General features: G+C 40.9%; 3 non-coding genes across 3 annotated transcripts; all 3 read left to right on the forward strand.

Annotated features, from left to right (window-relative positions):
* The first annotated feature begins 15,102 nt into the window (after nucleotides 1-15,102).
* trnap-agg lies at nucleotides 15,103-15,174 on the forward strand. Its single transcript has one exon. It is a non-coding gene; the product is annotated as a tRNA-Pro (tRNA).
* A 3,289-nt stretch (nucleotides 15,175-18,463) lies between these two features.
* trnap-agg lies at nucleotides 18,464-18,535 on the forward strand. Its single transcript has one exon. It is a non-coding gene; the product is annotated as a tRNA-Pro (tRNA).
* A 2,314-nt stretch (nucleotides 18,536-20,849) lies between these two features.
* trnap-agg lies at nucleotides 20,850-20,921 on the forward strand. Its single transcript has one exon. It is a non-coding gene; the product is annotated as a tRNA-Pro (tRNA).
* The last annotated feature ends 126 nt before the right edge of the window (nucleotides 20,922-21,047 follow it).

The following is a 21,047-nucleotide window of genomic DNA, read 5'->3' on the forward strand; positions in this document are numbered from 1 at the left end:
GACAGGGAAGAGCCGGATCCCACACAGTTTCCACCGCCAACGGATCTGAAGAACACCGGAGCCGCCAAGTCCTGCGCCCCAGGTGGCCACTGTCTTCAGCAGTCAGACCCGGTACTGCTGGCAGAAACAGAAACAGTTAATGGTGGGTGTGTGAATACACACCCAGCAATCTTTCAGTGCTTAATTCCTCCAGGAGGGAAAACCTCCACCTCCAGTAACACACTCGTACAGCTCCTGGAAAACCACTTATCTGGCTGGGGTGTGAGGCGAAGCCGTCGCAGTCCACACCAAACGCCAATGCAGCAGACAAGGACACGTCGCAGGAAAACGGCTGTAAATGAGATCAGACTTTTGTTTGTTTAGAATGCAGCAGAGAAGTTACCTGAGTGGTAGCTGATTTCTCGGCGGGGAGATGGAGTTGCAGTCCGGCTTTTATGGATGTTGTGGTTGATGAGTGACAGCTGGTGTTGATGAGTGACAGCTGTCACTCCCAGTGGTTCCGACGCCCTCTCATGCTTGAAGCCCGCACTTCAAGCAGGGCGCCATCTGGTGGTGGTGGGCCAGCAGTACCTCCTCTTCAGCGGCCCACACAACAAAGCATGTACACTGGATCGACTTTCATACACTTGAACTGTGGTCCGTGATTGTGCAATATCTAGCAAAATAAAAGTATCAGATTGGGACTCTGTATCGGCAGATACCCAATACTAAATGTTTCGGATTGGGATATATATTTCAGGTTAGTCTCATGGGTAGATAAAAATTGTGCATAAAGGTTGGAGTAGGCCCCAGATGATTTTTTAGCCTTCTTAGTGTGCGCTGGTCTTCTTGAATTTAGGAATGGCTGTGACAGAGATTTCATTAGTTATTTTGCCCCTGTCTCACAGCAGATCTTGACTCCATTCTTATTTAAAGTTGTCTCTCTGACCTCACACACATCAGTACAGTGAAGCCAGAGAATATAAATGTATTTTTAACTCGGCTGCTGAAATTCTGAGTAACTTTTAAGAATTTCCATTAGACTTCTTTAATTCATCTTAAAGGGGTTATTTGTCTATGAAGCAACATCAATTTTCATTCTGCTTTCCGCCTGAAGGGAAATTCCATTTTAAAATAAAATTCAGATGTACGCACTGTTCCAGTGGTCTGGAAACAGTCAGTATTCATGAACACAAACAGCCGTGAAAGTCTTCTGAAACACACAAATAGCTATGGGCTCTTATAAATTAGAAATGATAGCAGTCATCATTTTTAGATGAAGCTGGACATGCAGCACAGATTTTATGCAGGTCAGTGAAGTGATATATGTATTTTTATTCATCTGAAAAATCATTTCATTCTAAAGATTGTCACGTACAATAGGCCAAAAGATTAAAGTAATGAGTAAGTAAAAATCTGGTCTAAATCTGACCAAAGCCTCCTGCAGGTATTTTTTCATTTTGAAAATTAAAACCATGAAATATCTGGTATATTTTTATATATCACAGCACCTGAAAGATTGCGCTGCCATTCAGGCCAAAATCTGAGATACAGCATGTCAACTTTGACATCTTTGGCTTTGTAGACTGTGGGTGGTGGGAAACCGGCAGGGAAAAACAGAGATGATCTTCATTGTTTTATTTCAGGTACCCAGTGCCCTCTGGCAGTTCAAAGAGCAGACAATGTCCCAAATCTTATTTCATCCTCAGATCGTCTGTCCATTAATAGATTACTGCTGCTCCAGCTGCCATTGTTATTCCTGCCTGACTGCATGCTGTGCAAAGATGCTTCTTGCTTATCAGACCAGAAACATTGTGCATCTCTACTCTGGGAGGGTGAACTTTGCCTTGAAAACAAACTTCCTCTGATACTGGACATCTCCTTCTTGTGTGTGTGTGTGTATAAGATAAGATAAGATAAAATAAGACTTTATTGATCTCACAGTGGAGAAATTCACAGGTTACGTCAGCTCTTAAAAAAAAACACAAGATGGGTGCGAGTAGAGGAAAATGTGCATCAAACAGCATGTGCAAGGATAAGCAATAATAATACCTGTAGCAATACAATAAAATAAGAAATGGAATTGAAAAAAAATAGGAGCATCTTATTTACAATATGTGAAGTGGAATTTAGATGTGATAAGGTGACATTAGTGCTGGGATTTGTAAACGAGTTGTTATTGCACATGATTTGTGGACATTAATATTGCACGTGATTTGTGGACATATTATTGCATGTGGTTATTTCACAGTGTTATTGTACAGTATGACAGCAGCAGGGAGGAATGACCTGCGGTATCGTTCCTTCTTGCATTGACGGTGCCTCATTCTGTCACTGAACGAGCTGCTCAGCTCCACTACAGTCCGGTGCAGGGGGTGAGAGGAGTTGTCCATGATGGATTTGAACTTGGCTAACACCCTCCTCTCAGCTACCTCCTCCAGAGAGTCCAGAGTACAGCCCAGGACAGAGGTGGACTTCCTGACCAGCTTATTCAGTCTCTTTCTCTCCCGCTCTGTGCTGCCCGGGGCCCAACAGACGACAGTATAGAGGAGAGCAGAGGCTACAACAGAGTCATAGAAGGTCTTAAGCAGAGGCCTGCTCACTCCAAAGGATCTCAGTCTCCTCAGGAGGTGGAGGCGACTCTGGCCTTTCTTGTACAAGGCATCAGTGTTGTGAGTCCAGTCCAGTTTGTTGTTGAAGTGAACACCCAGGTATTTGAAACTGTCCATAATGTCTATGTCCTCCCCCTGGATGTTCACCGGTGGGTGAGGCGGTTTCCTCCTGAAGTCGATCACCATCTCCTTCGTCTTACTGGTGTTGAGACACAAGTGGTTGCGCTCACACCACTCCACGAAGTCTGTGATGACCGACCGGTACTCCAGCTTGTTCCCCTCAGACACAAGACCCACAATGGCGGAGTCATCAGAGAACTTCTGGAGATGGCAGCTGTCCGTGTTGTAGGTGAAGTCCGAAGTGTAAAGGGTGAAAAGCAAAGGTAAGAGGATGGTGCCCTGGGGGGCCCCGGTGCTGCACCTTATCACCTCAGACTGACAGCGGCGCACCGCACGTACTGCGGGCGGTCAGTGAGGTAGTCGATGGTCCAGGCGGCGAGATGTCCATCCACACCTGCGTCCTCAAGCTACCCCCGCAGCAGCGCTGGTCTGATGGTGTTGAAAGCGCTGGAGAAATCCCACCGGTCTCCAGGTGGGTGAGCTGCAGCAGGTAGATGACAGTGTCATCTACCCCGATGTTGGGCCTGTAGGCGAACTGCAGTGGGTCCAGGGTGTCGCTCACCACAGTGCGGAGGTAACACAGGACGAGCTGTTCCATGGTCTTCATGAGGTGGGAGGTCAGGGCAACTGGTCTGTAGTGGGCCCGTTCCTTGGCGTACGGTGTTTTGGGAACCGGACCACACAGGAGGTCTTCCACAGGGTGGGGACCACCCCCAGGCTGAGGCTCTTGTTGAAGATGTGGCTGAGCTCACAGAGCTCATCTACACAGGTCCTCAGCAGCCTCTGGGAGATCACATCAGGTCCTGCTGCTTTCCTCTGCTTCAGCCGGAGGAGCTGGCCTCTCACCTCAGTCAAAATCACAGTGGGGGGGAAGCTGAGGTGGGCTGGTGCTGAATACAGTCCGGGGGGAGGAGGGACAAAGTCCGAGGTGCAGTGGAGGTGACCAGGGAGAAGAAGGTGGGGGGTCAGAGGGACTGGAGGGCTGGCTGCTGGAGACGTGTGGAGAGCCAGGAGCAGGTGGGGGGGCAAGTGTGGAGGAGCCAAAATGGTTAAAGTAACTGTTTAGCTCCTCTGCAAACCGAGAGTTTCCATCTGCAGTCCTGCTGGCACCCTGCCCAAATCCGGAGACGGTCTTGAGGCCTCTCCACACGTCCCTGACGTTGTTCTGGGCCAGCTGCTGCTCCATCTTCCTTACATACTCCTTCTTGGCTGCACGGATCTTCCACTGGAGCTCCTGTTGGACTCTATGCTGCTCCTCTCTGTCTCCCGAGTTGAAAGCCCTCTTCTTCTGGTTCATCAGGACCTTCAGCTCGGGATTCACCCAGGGGTGGTTGCTGGGAAAGCACCGTACCCTCCTGGTGGGCACAGTGCTCTCCACACAAACGTTCATGTAGTCAGTGACACACTGGGTCAGGCCGTTGAAGTCTTCACCATAAGAGTTTTGAAACATGTTCCAGTCTGTGGTTCTGAAACAGTCCCTCAGCCTCTCAGTGGCCTCTTCAGACCAGAGTTTCACTGACATACACACACGCATATATATATATACATATATATATACATACATACATACATCTTGATATGGCACACCTGTGAGGTGGGATGGATTATCTAGCAAAGGAGAAGTGCTCGCTATCACAGATTTAGACTGGTGTGTGAATATTTGAGGGAAATGGTGATATTGTGTATGTGGAAAAAGTTTTAGATCTTGAGTTCATCTCATACAAAATGGAGCAAAACCAAAAGTGTTGCGTTTATATTTTTGTTGAGTGTATATATATATATATATATATATATATATATATATATATATGAATATGTGTGTATGTGTGTGTGTGTGTGTGTCAAAGTAGAGTCTGTGATTTGGTAGAATCGGAGATTCTACTACATCCCCTGGCAAAAATTATGGAATCACCGGCCTCGGAGAATGTTCATTCAGTTGTTTAATTTTGTAGAGAAAAAGCAGATCACACACATGACACAAAACTAAAGTCATTTCAAATGGCAACTTTCTGGCTTTAAGAAACACTATAAGAAATCAGGAAAAATAATTGTGGCAGTCAGTAACGGTTACTTTTTTAGATCAAGCAGAAGGAAAAAATTATGGAATCACCCTCTAAATTTTCATCCCCAAAACTAACACCTGCATCAAATTAGATCTGCTCGTCAGTCTGCATCTAAAAAGGAGTGATCACACCTTGGAGAGCTGTTGCACCAAGTGGACTGACATGAATCATGGCTCCAACACGAGAGATGTCAATTGAAACAAAGGAGAGGATTATCAAACTCTTAAAAGAGGGTAAATCATCACGTAATGTTGCAAAAGATGTTGGTTGTTCACAGTCAGCTGTGTCTAAACTCTGTACCAAATACAAACATGGGAAGGTTGTTAAAGGCAAACATACTGGTAGACCAAGGAAGACATCAAAGCATCAAGACAGAAAACTTAAAGCAATATGTCTCAAAATCAAAATGCACAACAAAACAAATGAGGAACGAATGGGAGGAAACTGGAGTCAATGTCTGTGACCGAACTGTAAGAAACCGCCTAAAGGAAATGGGATTTACATACAGAAAAGCTAAACGAAAGCCATCATTAACACCTAACAGAAAAAACAAGGTTACAATGGGCTAAGGAAAAGCAATCGTGGACTGTGGATGACTGGATGAAAGTCATATTCAGTGATGAATCTCAAATCTGCATTGGGCAAGGTGATGATGCTGGAACTTTTGTTTGGTGCCGTTCCAATGAGATTTATAAAGATGACTGCCTGAATAGAACATGTAAATTTCCACAGTCATTGATGATATGGGGCTGCATGTCAGGTAAAGGCACTGGGGAGATGGCTGTCATTACGTCATCAATAAACGCACAAGTTTACGTTGATATTTTGGACACTTTTCTTATCCCATCAATTGAAATGATGTTTGGGGATGATGAAATCATTTTTCAAGATGATAATGCATCTTGCCATAGAGCAAAAACTGTGAAAACATTCCTTGCAAAAAGACACATAGGGTCAATGTCATGGCCTGCAAATAGTCCGGATCTTAATCCAATTGAAAATCTTTGGTGGAAGTTGAAGAAAATGGTCCATGACAAGGCTCCAACCTGCAAAGCTGATCTGGCAACAGCAATCAAAGAAAGTTGGAGCCAGATTGATGAAGAGTACTGTTTGTCACTCATTAAGTCCATGCCTCAGAGACTGCAAGCTGTTATAAAAGCCAGAGGTGGTGCAACAAAATACTAGTGATGTGTTGGAGCGTTCTTTTGTTTTTCATGATTCCATAATTTTTTCCTCAGAATTGAGTGATTCCATATTTTTTTCCCTCTGCTTGGTCTAAAAAAGTAACCGTTACTGACTGCCACAATTTTTTTTCCTGATTTCTTATAGTGTTTCTTAAAGCCAGAAAGCTGCCATCTGAAATGACTTTAGTTTTGTGTCATGTCTGTGATCTGCTTTATTTCTACAAAATTAAACAACTGAATGAACATCCTCCGAAGCCGGTGATTCCATAATTTTTGCCAGGGGTTGTAGTAGAGACTCTGATTCTATCAAATCATTAATTATCATGACAAGATGATATCTAAACAGAATGGCAGCAACACCTACATACTGTGGAAATTAGAAAAATATCTGTCATATCAACTTCACATTAGAGCCACACCATGCTGAAGTGATCACAGTAAGAAAGTAAGAACTTGTAATCAGCGGAAACTCTACTGGTAGATACTCCGATCGAAGTCTGGTCTCCGATTCAGCCAAATCACAGACTCTACAGAAAATAATTTGAAGGAGCTAATTGATGGTGCTGAATCTTCTAAAAACAACAACAAAAACAAAATCAAATCCACCACGACATAAGCCATTTGGAGGCATGAAGAGCTGTTAGGATGAAGAGGATGAAAAACTGGACAAATTTCTGATGCGATTTTTCACTGGAAAGCAGACGGCAATTGTAGTCTGTACATGAAGTCAGTGCACAGCGTCACGGACTATATCGGCAGAATTGTTTTTTGCAAGTTGACTGAGAACAATTTTGGACTCCTACTTAAACTTTGTGTTGGACTGTTGATGTCAAAGCACCAGTGACAAACACCAAAATGTAAGTCCCTTTTCTGTTTATAAATTAATAAAATATCAAATGACAAGGATCTATTTTTGCCATTATATAAAACAAATACTGAATGTTTTTCATTCTTTCAATGGTGGAATATTGTGGCCAGCCTAGGGCTCAGCTGTGCAGTAATCATGCTGTCTAATCAGCATCTTGATATGCCACACCTGTGAGGTGGGATGGATTATCTCAGCAAAGGACAAGTGCTCACTAACACAGATTTAGACAGATTTGTGAACAATACTTGAGAAAAATAGGTCTGTTGTTTCAAATCCCAACCTGATCGGAAAATCACTAAGGACCCATGGGCAAGGTCCTTAATCCCCTAGTTGCTCCCGATGTGTAGTGGGCGCCTTGTATGGCAGCACCCTGACATTCGGGGTGAATGTGAGGCATTACTGTAAAGCACTTTGAGTGTCTGTTGCAGATGGAAAAGCGCTATATAAATGCAGTCCATTTACCATTTTGTGTATATAGAAAATATTTTAGATCTTTGACTTCAGCTCATGAAAAATGGGAGCAAAAACAAGTGTGTTTATGTTTTTGTTCAGTGCATATATATATATATATATATATACACACACACATACATATATATATATTTATACACACACACACATGAGGGTTGTCAATAAAGTATAGGTCCTTTTTATTTTTTCCAAAAACTATATGGATTTCATTCATATGGTTTTTACGTCAGACATGCTTGAACCCTCGTGCGCATGCATGAGTTTTTCCACGCCTGTCGGTGACATCATTCGCCTGTGAGCACTCCTTGTGGGAGGAGTCGTCCAGCCCCTCGTCGGAATTCCTTTGTCTGAGAAGTTGCTGAGAGACTGGCACTTTGTTTGATCAAAATTTTTTCTAAACCTGTGAGGCACATCGACGTGAACACGGTTCGAAAAATTAAGCTGGTTTTCAGTGAAAATTTTAACGGCTGATGAGAGATTTTGAGGTGATACTGTCGCTTTAAGGACTTCCCACGGTGTGAGACGTCGCGCAGCGCTCTCAGGCGCCGTCGTCAGCCTGTTTCAAGCTGAAAACCTCCACATTTCAGGCTCTATTGATCCAGGACGTCGTGAGAGAACAGAAGTTTCAGAAGAAGTCGGTTTCAGCATTTTATCCGGATATTCCACTGTTAAAGGAGATTTTCTTTAATGAAAGACGTGCGGACGGGTCCGCGCGTCGGGACGCAGCCGGCGCGGTGCGGTGGCACAGGAACAACACCTCCGTGTTGATAACCATTTGTAAAACGCAGGCGGCTTTTGATGGCTTTCAGTGGAGTGAGTATATGAGAAATTGTTTAACAGCTGGACATGTTCCAACTTGTCCTTAAGGCTTCCAACAGAGGTGTTTTTCCTGTGGAGGAGCGTCGCAGCGGCTGCGAGCCGACGCTGCAATCCGTACGCACGTCTTTCATTAAAGAAAATCTCCTTTAACAGTGGAATATCCGGATAAAATGCTGAAACCGACTTCTTCTGAAACTTCTCTGTTCTCTCACGACGTCCTGGATCAATAGAGCCTGAAATGTGGAGGTTTTCAGCTTGAAAAAGGCTGACGACGGCGCCTGAGAGCGCTGCGCGACGTCTCACACCGTGGGAAGTCCTTAAAGCGACAGTATCAACTCAAAATCTCTCATCAGCCGTTAAAATTTTCACCGAAAACCAGCTTAATTTTTCGAACCGTGTCCACTTCGATGTGTCTCACAGGTTTAGAAAAAATTTTGATCAAACAAAGCGCCAGTCTCTCAGCAACTTCTCAGACAAAGGAATTCCGACGAGGGGCTGGACGACTCCTCCCACAAGGAGTGCTCACAGGCGAATGACGTCACCGACAGGCGTGGAAAAACTCACGCATGCGCAGGAGGGTTCAAGCATGTCTGACGTAAAAACATATGAATGAAATCCATATAGTTTTTGAAAAAAATAAAAAGGACCTATACTTTATTGACAGACCTCGTGTGTGTGTGTATATATATATATATATATATATATATATATATATATATATATATATATATATATATATATATGCATGCCATAGGTATTAAAGGCACTGCACTGCAATGATTTGAATCATATCTAATAAATTACAATTTGTTCATGTAAATGGGGAGTCTTCTTCACAGACTAAGGTTAATTATGGAGTTCCACAAGGTTCTGTGCTAGGACCAATTTTATTCACTTTATACATGCTTCCCTTAGGCAGTATTATTAGACGGCATTGCTTAAATTTTCATTGTTACGCAGATGATACCCAGCTTTATCTATCCATGAAGCCAGAGGACACACACCAATTAGTTAAACTGCAGGAATGTATTTCAGACATAAAGACATGGATGACCTCTAATTTCCTGCTTTTAAATTCAGATAAAACTGAAGTTGTACTTGGCCCCACAAATCTTAGAAAAATGGTGTCTAACCAGATCCTTACTCTGGATGGCATTACCCTGACCTCCAGTAATACTGTGAGAAATCTTGGAGTCATTTTTGATCAATGCACATATTAAGCAAATATGTAGGACTGCTTTTTTGCATTTGCGCAATATCTCTAAAATTAGAAAGGTCTCGTCTCAGAGTGATGCTGAAAAGCTAATTCATGCATTTATTTCTTCTAGGCTGGACTACTGTAATTCATTATCAGGTTATCCTAAAAGTTCCCTGAAAAGCCTTCAGTTAATTCAAAATGCTGCAGCTAGAGTGCTGACAGGGACTAGAAGGAGAGAGCATATTTCACCCATATTGGCCTCTCTTCATTGGCTCCCTGTTAATTCCAGAATAGAATTTAAAATTCTTCTTCTTACTTATAAGGTTTTGAATAATCAGGTCCCATCTTATCTTAGGGACCTCTTAGTACCACATCACCCCAATAGAGCGCTTCGCTCTCAGACTGCAGGCTTACTTGTAGTTCCTAGGGTTTTTAAGAGTAGAATGGGAGGCAGAGCCTTCAGCTTTCAGGCTCCTCTCCTGTGGAACCAGCTCCCAATTCGGATTAGGGAGACAGACACCCTCTCTACTTTTAAGATTAAGCTTAAAACTTTCCTTTTTGAAAAAGCTTATAGTTAGGGCTGGATCAGGTGACCCTGAACCATCCCTTAGTTATGCTGCTATAGACTTAGACTGTTGGGGGGTTTCCCATGATGCACCCAGTGTTTCTTTTTATTCACCTCTTTTTCCTTCCCACTGTCGCCAAGTGCTTGCTCATAGGGGGTCGTTTTGACCGTTGGGGTTTTTCTGTAATTATTGTATGGCTTTTGCCTTACAATATAAAGCGCCTTGGGGCGACTGTTTGTTGTGATTTGGCGCTATATAAATAAAATTGATTTGATATGTGTGTGTGTGTGTGTGTGTGTGAGATCTTATTGATCATTTTGATTATCACCTAAGCTAAACAATATAGTATGTACTCTCTGCATATTTGGCCCTGTATATAAAACATTTTGTCTACATATTACACATATTTTAGCCTTTAAAAGCTATTGTGTTTTTGTATTTATCTGCTGGCAAAACAGCATGTGAATCATGGATTTTTTTTCCCCCACATCCTATCAAACAGGATCATGACAGACACTATGTGCAAAAAACAAACAAACAAACAAAAACAAAAAAAACCCCAAAAAGGTTCCAACTGACTGCATATGTCTCTCTCACACACAATGTATAGAGTCAGCTTTGTTTAACACCTCAAAGGATTTAGATAAGTAATTGTCATTGAGTCTGCATAATTAGGATGCTCGCTATGCCGTCTGAATTCAAAATGCACAGTTGTCCTAATAATCTGTCACTTGCCACAATAACAGTCGGTAAAGAACATTCCTTTTCTGGAACATTTGCATTCATGTCTTCAAAACATTCAGCAGAAGTAAAAGAAGGGTATAAGACACAGAGAAAATCTAAAAACCAACCAACCAACCCAAAAAAAAACAAAACAAAAAACAGCCTTATTCTGTGGTGTGGACAGCCTACCTTTTCCTTAATAAATGTGTAAGTATAAGATTAGGGGTGGAAAATTATTTTTATAAATCTGATTTTGTGAAACATGTAGATTCATCAAACCATTGTACAAATTAACACTCCAGTCACTTCATATGGTTCCATTCAAAACAGTGTTAAATCAAGTACCACAGTATAGATTCATTCCATCTGTGTTGATCAACTTAATTTAATTAAAAAGCATTCATTTAATACCACTTTGAATAAGACAATATGCAGTCACATTTTTGTGTGCGTAGTGATGAATCTAAATGACAATTCCCCAAAATTACTTATATTTCTATTTAAAATGTGTATGCAAGACTAAATCCAACCCTCATTCACCAGGAAATCATTGGGAAAGATGGAGCTGCATCATTTATCAAATAGCATTATTAGGTCTACTAAAAACATATGCTACCATTATATAAAAAAATTATTTCAACAAACTATTTTTTTAGCTTGTGCTCATACTATATGATGCATTTTATATTGATTAAAATAAATTATTAAAGGAAGACTGCAAATATAGCACGTTATCGCTCTCTATAGGAAAGAAAGGGAATTGCTAAACATGCAGTTAACTTTTGTTTTATTACTTTTCCTTTGCTTCTTTCTCAAGCTTGTACCTTTATATTATATCACATTTGATCCTTACTCTATCAGTAGCTCATTTTAAAACCAAGTGGTCTAAGATTTGAGCAGATGAACATAATAAACTATAGTTCGCAAAATGTGCCTTTTTCCATTCCGTGCTTAAGCCTTCTGACCTTTTATTGCCTGAATAAGATGCTTCGTAGGACTGAATGTTAATAAATATGGAGATCAGTAGACACAGTTAGAGGCATATATATTTAGAGGTATTATTTCTGCCAGAGCATGTTAGGTTGAAAAGCAAACAATGAAAAACATTCATATTACATGATCCTACAATTCAGACTGTTAGGTATAATACAGGAATTACTGCATCCAAATTGGGTGAACAGTGTCAAAACTACAGCACTTTATTTTTGAGTTGTCACTCCCACAAATAATTGGACAATTGACTTCCACGGTGCTTCACTGCCAGGTGGGTGGTGCCCTTTTATTTCCTTACATACATACATCACTCGCTCATCTTCAACTGTTTACTCCAGTTAAGGGTCACGAGGAGGCTGGAGCGTATCCCAGCAGTCACAGTGCGTGAGGCAGGGTACACCCTGGACAGGATGATAATCTGTAGCAGAGCCACATATAGACAAACAAGCACATTCACAACTGCACGCACACCTACAGACAATTTAAAGTTTCCAATCCACCTAACCTGCATGTCTTTGGATGTGGCAGGAAGCTGAAGCACCAGGAGGGAACCCACGCAAACACGGGGAAAACATGCAACATGGTTTACAACTCTGCTCTTGGATATAACCTAGCTGCCCAGCACATTTCAAGCTGTCACAGCTCTGTCCATACCTGATTTGCTAAATCTGTCAGTTCTTTATAGGCTGAGCAAACCTGACTGACTTAATTAGCTATGAAGAGCAAAAAAGCAAAGAAAAATGCAAGACAGCTAACTTCCAAGGGTACTGAGCTGCAGTTAGCACTTTAACACAAGAAAACATGCAGAGCTATCATGCTATTAGATCACTGCACTGATTACTTCCAATTGTTTTTTTTTTCATAAATATTTTTATTGAAATTTTGCTTATAAGACATGAAATTACAATACTAATAAAACAAACAAACAAAAAAGCACTCACAACCATAAAACCTCCCACCCCCCACCCAAAGGCACACGGTTCACTCAAGTTAAATTAAAAAGTTTACATGTCGAAGTTTTTCACAACGCGAAGAAAGGGCAACCAAATGTCTTTAAAGTCCTCAAACATTCCTTTAGAAATGTAGCTCAGTTTTTCCAATGCCAAGTTGCTGGACATCAGTTTGATCCAATGATTCACTTTTGGTCTCTCCATTTCTTTCCAGTTTAAGGCAATTACATGTTTGGCCTGCAATAAACAAAAATTTACGAGTTTTCTTTCATTTGACGTTCCTTTAAAAGTGTTTGGAATGATGTGTAGGATACAGAATTTACTGTCCACTGGCATATTACAGTTAATTAAATCAGAAATGATGCAAGTGATCTCCTTCCAAAACAAATGAATTTCTACACACTGCCACATGCAATGAAAAAAGAGTGCCCTTTTCGCTGCTACACTTTACACAGACATCTGGGATATTAGGATTGAAATAATGGAGTTTTACAGGTGTTATAGTATAAGTTCTAAAGTATCCACTTATATTGTAGTAGCCTGAATTTAGTGTTGATTGATTGTTTTTGTGCCTGAAGACAGGCTTTACTCCATTCCTCTACAGAAATGTCAACTTCCAAGTCAGTTTTCCAGGCCTGCAGATATGAGAGGGTATTTTCTTTACATGAATCAAGTAAAATACTATAGAATTTGGAGAGGTGGCCTCTGCTTTTATGATGGTTAACACAATGATTCTCTATGGTAGATAATGGATGCTCAGTGGTTGTTTTGAGAATGATGGTTATAAAACTTCTGAGTTGTAGGTATTTAAAGAAGTGTTTCTTTGGCAAATTAAATTTGTCTATCAATTGTTCAAATTACATCAATGTTCCTTCACTATATAAGTCTTTAATTTTACTTAGACCTTTCTTTATCCATAGTTTAAATCCCATGTCTGCTCTTCCTGGTTTAAACATATTGTTACCCCAAATTGGTGACAAACCTGAGAGTTTATTCTTCATTTAGTACAGTGTGTGATTGGTGCCAAATTGTTATAGTGTTACGGAGAAAAGGTTTTTTTGTGTTTTTTAGTAAAAATTTAGTTTCTGCAGAATAGATGTATGATTTTAGTGGTAGTTCTAATCCAGCATTTTCCAGATGTATCCAAGATGGGGTATCAATTTCAGAAAAGCAAAATGCAGCAGCACTCAGTTGGGCTGCCCAGTAATACAGTTTGATGTTGGGCACTGCAAGCCCCCCTCGATCATAAGGCAAGTATAAAAGTGACAGTTGTAACCTTGGACGCTTATCATTCCATATGAATTTAGTAAGAGTCTTAGATACAGAAGAAAAGAAAGGTGCTGGGAGGTGCATAGGGATAGACTGGAAAAGATAGAGGAATTTTGGGAGAATGGACATTTTAATTATGTTTACACGGTCTAACATTGAGATTGGCATCCCACCCCATCTATCCAGAGACTCTTGTACTTTTTGAAGCAGTGGGTCATAATTTACAGGAACAAGTTTGTTAATGTCAGGAACAATTTTGATCCCTAAGTAAAGCCTTCATAGGTACTTGTAAACTGCGTTTGAATTGGTGGGTTGTCTCTGTTCAACAAAAGTATGGAACTTTTCTTTTGATTAACTTTGTATCCTGAATAGATACCAAAAGTGTGCAGTATTTCGCTTACTGATTTGACGATTACTTCCACTTGTTACATTATTTATCTATTTTATTTTGGGTGGAAGGGTATCAGTAGATTTCATTCTTGCTGCTGAGGTCTATGGATCATCCTATCCATCTGTAATGTTTCTTGAAATTAGCATCTGCAAATAAAATTCATTCACTGCATATGAATTGGAGTGGGTGCCAATATGCTACAATGTGTCTGAAAACATCAACAGATAACATCCTACTCAGTGCAAAATGATGATTTGGGTTTGCTAAAAAGGAAATGTGACACTCTGTCAAGTACACTTATGGCACATAGACATGGCTGTGTGTATCAACTTAAGAAAAAGTAAGTAAATATAAAAGGATGCTTGATGAACCTAGACCTATGGCCTGGACATGACTGCAAACGTAATGGGCTATATGTCATGCCATTTCATCTTTACTCTAATATTTTTTTATCTGTTTCAGGCAGGGGTTTGTTTGTTATCATTGATTACTAATAACAGCGGTTAATAGATGGCCGTCTAAAATGCTGTGTACTTACTAGACGTGCTCAGACAAGTCAGAGGACAGCAATGTTCTATAATGTTTCATGCTGCAGAAAACACAGTTTCCTTATTATTAAATTAAGATGATGAGTCCAAAGTCCAAAGAGTAATTGAGAAACAATGGTCCAAACACATCATAAAATTTAAAGATGATACACAGACTCACACAGAATAAATACATATATATATTTTTTATAATTTGGGAGGGTGCATGCAAAATATGATCATCCCAAACAGAAAATGAATTATGCAATTATGACCACTAGAGGATGCTGTATTACCAGACTAGATGTGGGAGCTTCACACTGCCACATCACCAAGATGGAAAGTACAATCACAGAGTTATAAAAACATGGCTTGTTGGTCTAGGGGTATGATTCTTGCTTAGGGTGCAAGAGGTCCCGGGTTCAAATCCCAGACAAGCCCTCATTTTAATTCTTGTATCTCACAGTAACATTTATAAATGTATTTACTTTGAAATGACTGAGACCTGTACATACTTATAAACTAAATGAACTAGTATACTGAGGCACATGTCAAGATATTCAGATTTTAATTTACCATAATCATGTTTCATCTGTTGTAAGCAGCATTTTGTTTGGGACTATTCCCTACTAATGACAATGATCAACAGATGTCAGTCAAAAACACATGTACTCACACAAACAAAACAGTAATAACTTTCTTTAAATTGTTTTTATACATTTCAGGAGAGTGTACACAAAATCTGACTTTTAAAAACAAAATGATAAACAGATGAACTGCTAAAATTAGTTTAGATGTAGATTTTTCTCCATGTGTGTATTTTGTGGAAAAAAAAAAAAAACATATCGCAATACATATCGCTATGTGCAAAAAAATAATAAATAGTGTCAGTTTTTTCCAATAACATGCAACCCTAGATCAAAGCCAGTTCAGGATGGTAACAGTGAAGGAAAATGCTGATAAAAGTCAGAATGACAGACATTCATTCATATTCTATACCCATTTATACCCATTAAGGGATTTGGGGGAGCTGCAGACTGTCCTAGCAGTTACTGAGCAAGAGGGAGGATATACACTGGGCCAGTGTATTGCAGGGCTAACACATAGTCAGACACACTCATTCACATGGAGAATCAATTTAGTGTCAACAAATGACCTAACCAGCATGTTTGGTGTTATTCCTTACGAATAACAATGGTCAAGACATGTCAGTAAAAAATGTTGTAGACTTACTGTATGGTTTCAGACAAGCCAATAACAACTTGCTATAAAGTTTCAAGGACTTCACCAGGGGCCTCATGTATAAAGACTTGTGTAGATTTCCTACTGAAACATGGCATACGTCAGAAACTGGCGTAAGATATATCAAAGTGTGCGTACGCATGGATTCAAGCACCTTCCGCTTGTACATCCCAATCAACATGGAATTGAGCACACATGCACAAGCACCAAGCTCCTCCCTTTCCACACCCAATTTAAATATGCAAATGCATGTAAATAGGCCCTGGAAGCTGGGAATTCCCACTCCATCAGATTAATCAACATGACAGAAAAGAATTTATACAGAGTGTGAGCTTCACATGGACATGACATGGAGACACACAGGGATAGTTTATTTGTTAGAGGTGATGGTCTAGTGGATAAGCGTTGGGCTCGAGACAAGAGGAGCCTTGGTTCAAATCCCAGCCTGACCGGAAAATCACTAAGGGCCCTTGGGCAAGGTCCTTAATCCCCTAGTTGCTCCCGGTGTGTATTGGGCACCTTGCATGGCAGCACCCTGACATCGAGGTGAATGTGAGGCATTATTGTAAAGCACTTTGAGCGTTTGATGCAGATGGAAAAGCGCTATATAAATGCAGTACCATTTATTTATTTGGTACCCTTGAAAACAGAATAAACATGAATCTGGGAAAAAGTTAGCGGGAGCGTGTGTGTGTGTGTGTGTGTGTGAGGCCATTGTGAGCTCAGAGCAGCACACACACACACATGGAAGTTAAAAGAAATTAGGAGGCTGAGAGTGTTTGACATTCACAACATTAGGGCCCCTTCACACATAGTGCAAAGTTTGGTCAAATACGGAAAAACAGTTCGAATTAGCGCACCACAAAACATCGTACCGACGGACAGGCGTGCACGATCCTGGTGCGAGGGTTCGTGCACGCGACTGTCTTTCGAGCAGTGCGAGGTGCACCACATCGCACAGCTGATGTGGAATAAAGAAAAAAATTAAAAAAAATACAACCAGCTGGTACCTGTGGAACCACATTGCGCCGCTGATATGGAATTTAAAAAAAAAAACATACCACCCACGGGATTCATACCTGCACTTTATTGACTGCTAGCCCGAAACTTTACCACTGAGCTACCGCCACTGGAAATCGTGTGGGGAAAATGCCTGAAATCAACAAAGAGATGGATGTATTTAAAAAATAAAAATAAACCCATACACCATAAAAAACACAGCATTTTATATTGAATCCCTCTTATCAAGCGGGCAATACAAATGTGATCTGTCTGTTCCTCTGTAGATGACCCACGGTCACAGACATACAGTCATGAAATGACATGAATGAGAAGCAGTTCGCTCTTTTCATGTCCACATCTGCTGGCGCATCCTGCCCGACACGCATGTCTTGTGCATGGCGTGCCAGAACTGACACAGCATCATATGGAACAGAGCTCACGTGGGTGATGTGAAAGTCAGATTTCCCACTGCATGTTCTGATCTGATGGTCCGTTTCAACCTGGGGACAGCCTATCAATAGGCTGTAGCAAGGGAGCGCGTGCACACTGCAGTCCACAGCATATAACGCTAGAGCGATATATGTTTTGATTTATGTCCACGTGATGACAACAAACAGACACAAGCGCGTCACAGTGGGCAGTTGTTAGTTCATGTCTGTCCAAATATAGTACGTGTTGTCCAGTTGGGATGTCCAGAACGACAGATCTCCACAGCCACTTCTGTCGGCGGCCACACCTCCTGTTAGTTCAGCGCACACACCAAAGCCACACTCGTGGGGAACTTAGACAAATTTCACTGTCAGCATGACAGTGAAATACTGTTGTCGTGCCAAGAGTGCAAATGGCCACACATTTTCTAAGTGCCAAACGAGCGGTGTTAGCTGTTCGTGCGTGTCACCTGGAATTTGGCCGACACCTGCTGCAAGAGGGACCGATGGGTTCGCATGGCTCGGCTCAAGGTTGACTGGCACACTCCTGACGGATCGAACAGCTCATGCTAGAATGCCCCTGTTGTCAGGAACCCCAGCGTGGTCAGTACCTGCATGAGCACAAACAACCCTTGGCTCCTTGCTGTATTGTGCTCTAGGCTGGCCGCAGTTCTGTGCGCAACTCTAGTAACACTGGACAGTAACTCTCCAACACTCCAGAGGTATTCCCACCAATCACATCAGGTGACACTGAACAAGCTAGTTTTTCATTCCAAATCCATCATTACAGAGGGCTCAAAGCTTCATCATCATATTAGATCAATGAGCACTGCAGGCTAAAGAGTGACTGAAAAATGTGGTGCCAAAATTTATATCATCAGATCCATGTGGAATACCTTTCAACTTTCAACAGTGTTTACATAAAATATGAATATCACAGAGTAAAATAAACTTTTATCATGACCACTAGATGATGCTGTTTTACCAAAGGAGATGCAGAAGCACAACAATGCCACATCACCCAGATGAAAAGTGCAATCACAGACACTCAAACTCATGGCTTGTTGGTCTATGGGTATGATTCTCGCTTAGGGTGCGAGAGGTCTCGGGTTCAAATCCTGGACAAGCCCTTACTTTAATTCCTAACCATCACATGAATGCTTGCAACAAACTATAGAACTTACTCCAAAGGTGTTCCTTCAACTATGGGATTTATTTTTATTTTTTCTGCAGAAAACTAGAGCACTGCACTCGTAGAACACAAACCTCTCCCACCACAAGTTACCAATTCCACAAATTTTTACTTCGGGAAAAATGTTCAAAGTCACAGTCCTGTTAGAAGTGGCTTTTCATAAGCTAAAATATAATATAAAATTGATCAAAAGGCCTTTTCAATGTTATAATCAAATATTTGCTAAATCTGCAATACAGATCAAACTTAGTGTATTCATTGAGAGTGTCAGTTTACACCTCATTGTCACAAATGAGAGTGACTGAGGCACTTTTGATTAAGATATAATGTAAGATGTACACTAAATGGGCTTTTCCATTTTAAATTCAAATGTCCACAAAATCCACAATCCGGATGAGATCTGGATCAAACTTTGTCAGGTGATAGTGAGTGCCAGTCTGCACTTATCTGTCAAATATAAGAGTGATTGGGGCACATTTGATAAAGATATAATGTAAAATATACGTTATAATATACATTCCAGGCAGCACGTGGTATAGTGGTTAGCACTGTTGCCTCTCAAATGCTCTCAAATATGAAAGAAATGTGAACTTTTTTGACAGTTATGAATTTTTGAATATTCATTTAGTGTTAAAGGATAGAGATTTTTCCAATTTTCCAAGATTTTTCCTGAATCAGTTCTTGCTTATCAGCATATGAATCCTCTGTAAAAATTTCATAACAATATATGAAAAATTTGGGGTAATAGGCTGTTCACAAACAGACAAACAAACAAACAGAGGTGAAAACATAACCTTTGCCAAACGTCAGTGGCAGAGGTAAAAGAGGGAACGATTGCAGCCAAGCAACCACACAGGGTCCAGTGGCTCCAACAATCAATGGCTCAAAAGTCGTTCAAATAGTGAAGAGCAGAGAGTCAGAAAAATGGAATATAATTGGTGAGTCAGCGATCAAAGTCAATTCAGGAAGGAAACAGCTGATCAAAGTCAGAATGACAGACATTCATTCATTCTCTATACCCGCTTAGTCCCATGAAGGGACACGAGGGAGTTGAAGACTATCTCAGCCGTCATTTTGCTCAAGGCGGGGTACACACCAGACAGAACGGCAGTCTATCACAGGGCCACATCTAGACAAACAAACACATTCACAGGTGATTTTAAAGTTTCCAATTTGACCTAACCTGCATGTGTTTTGGATAAGAGAGGAAGTTGGATTACGTGGAGAGAACCCAGACAAGCACAGGGAGAACATGCAAACTCCACTAAGAAAGAAGAGTGAGAAGCAATTCCACAACCTTTTTACTGTAATGCAGCAGTGACAACCACGAAGCCACTTCCTCCCTCCATCAATATATATTCATTTGTCAATTACAGTTGATGGAAGCCAGATGCACATGGGGTACTTTTTCTATATTTTAGGAGGGTGAACACCAAATATGACTTTTACAAACAGTAAAATAACGTTTTACTATGACCACTAGAGGATTTCATTTTGCCAAATAAATGGGGGAGCCCAACAGTGACACATAACCAAGAAGAAAAGTTCAATCAGGGCTTGCTGGTCTAGGGGTATGAGTCTACCTTTGATTTGACAGTCCAAATATGACATCCATATTTATTTTTAAATCACAGTTCATGGAAGCCTAAAACAGTGTACTATTTAGTGTTACTCTTCACTAATGACGATGGTCAAGAGATGTCAGTCAAAAATGTAGACTTACTGCATGGCTTCAGAAAAGCCAAACAATAACAACTTGCTAGAAAGTTTCAACAAAGATCCATGAAGGACTTCAGCTGGGGAGAAAAAAAATCCATGTCTGTGTTCACAAAAGCATGGACTCAATATTTAGTGTATCGTTAAAAGTATCTGCTGAGTTCACATACTGTCTTCAAGGTATTTATACCACTCACCTCAGATGGCATTGAACAGGCCAGTTTTTCATTCCAAATCCATCATTACAGAGGACTCAGAGTTTCATGATCATATTATATCATTGAGCACTAAAGGCTAAAGAGTAACTGAGCAATGTGGATCCAAATGTTACATCACAAAATTAAGGATAATGTACAGATCCATGTGGAAACCTTTAAATGTTTGAAGAGGGTTTACACAAAATATGACTGTCACACAGTGGATAATGAACTTTTATTGTGACCACTAGAGGACACTGTTTTGTTAAAGAAGCTGCAGCGGCACAACACCACCACATCACCAAGCTGAGAAGTGCAATCACAGGCATTCAAAAGTATGGCTTGTTGGTCTAGGGGTATGATTCTCGCTTAGGGTGCGAGAGGTCCCGGGTTCAAATCCCGGACAAGCCCTTCCTTTAATTGCTATTCGTCATATGACTGACTGCAACAAAGTACAGAACTATCTCCAAAGGTGTGCTTTAAATTATTTCCAAGCTGCGCCTTCCATTTAAGCAAAATGAGAAACAGATGAACTGC

Source organism: Thalassophryne amazonica, chromosome 8 (assembly GCF_902500255.1).
Source record: "Thalassophryne amazonica chromosome 8, fThaAma1.1, whole genome shotgun sequence".
NCBI classification, from domain to species: domain Eukaryota; kingdom Metazoa; phylum Chordata; class Actinopteri; order Batrachoidiformes; family Batrachoididae; genus Thalassophryne; species Thalassophryne amazonica.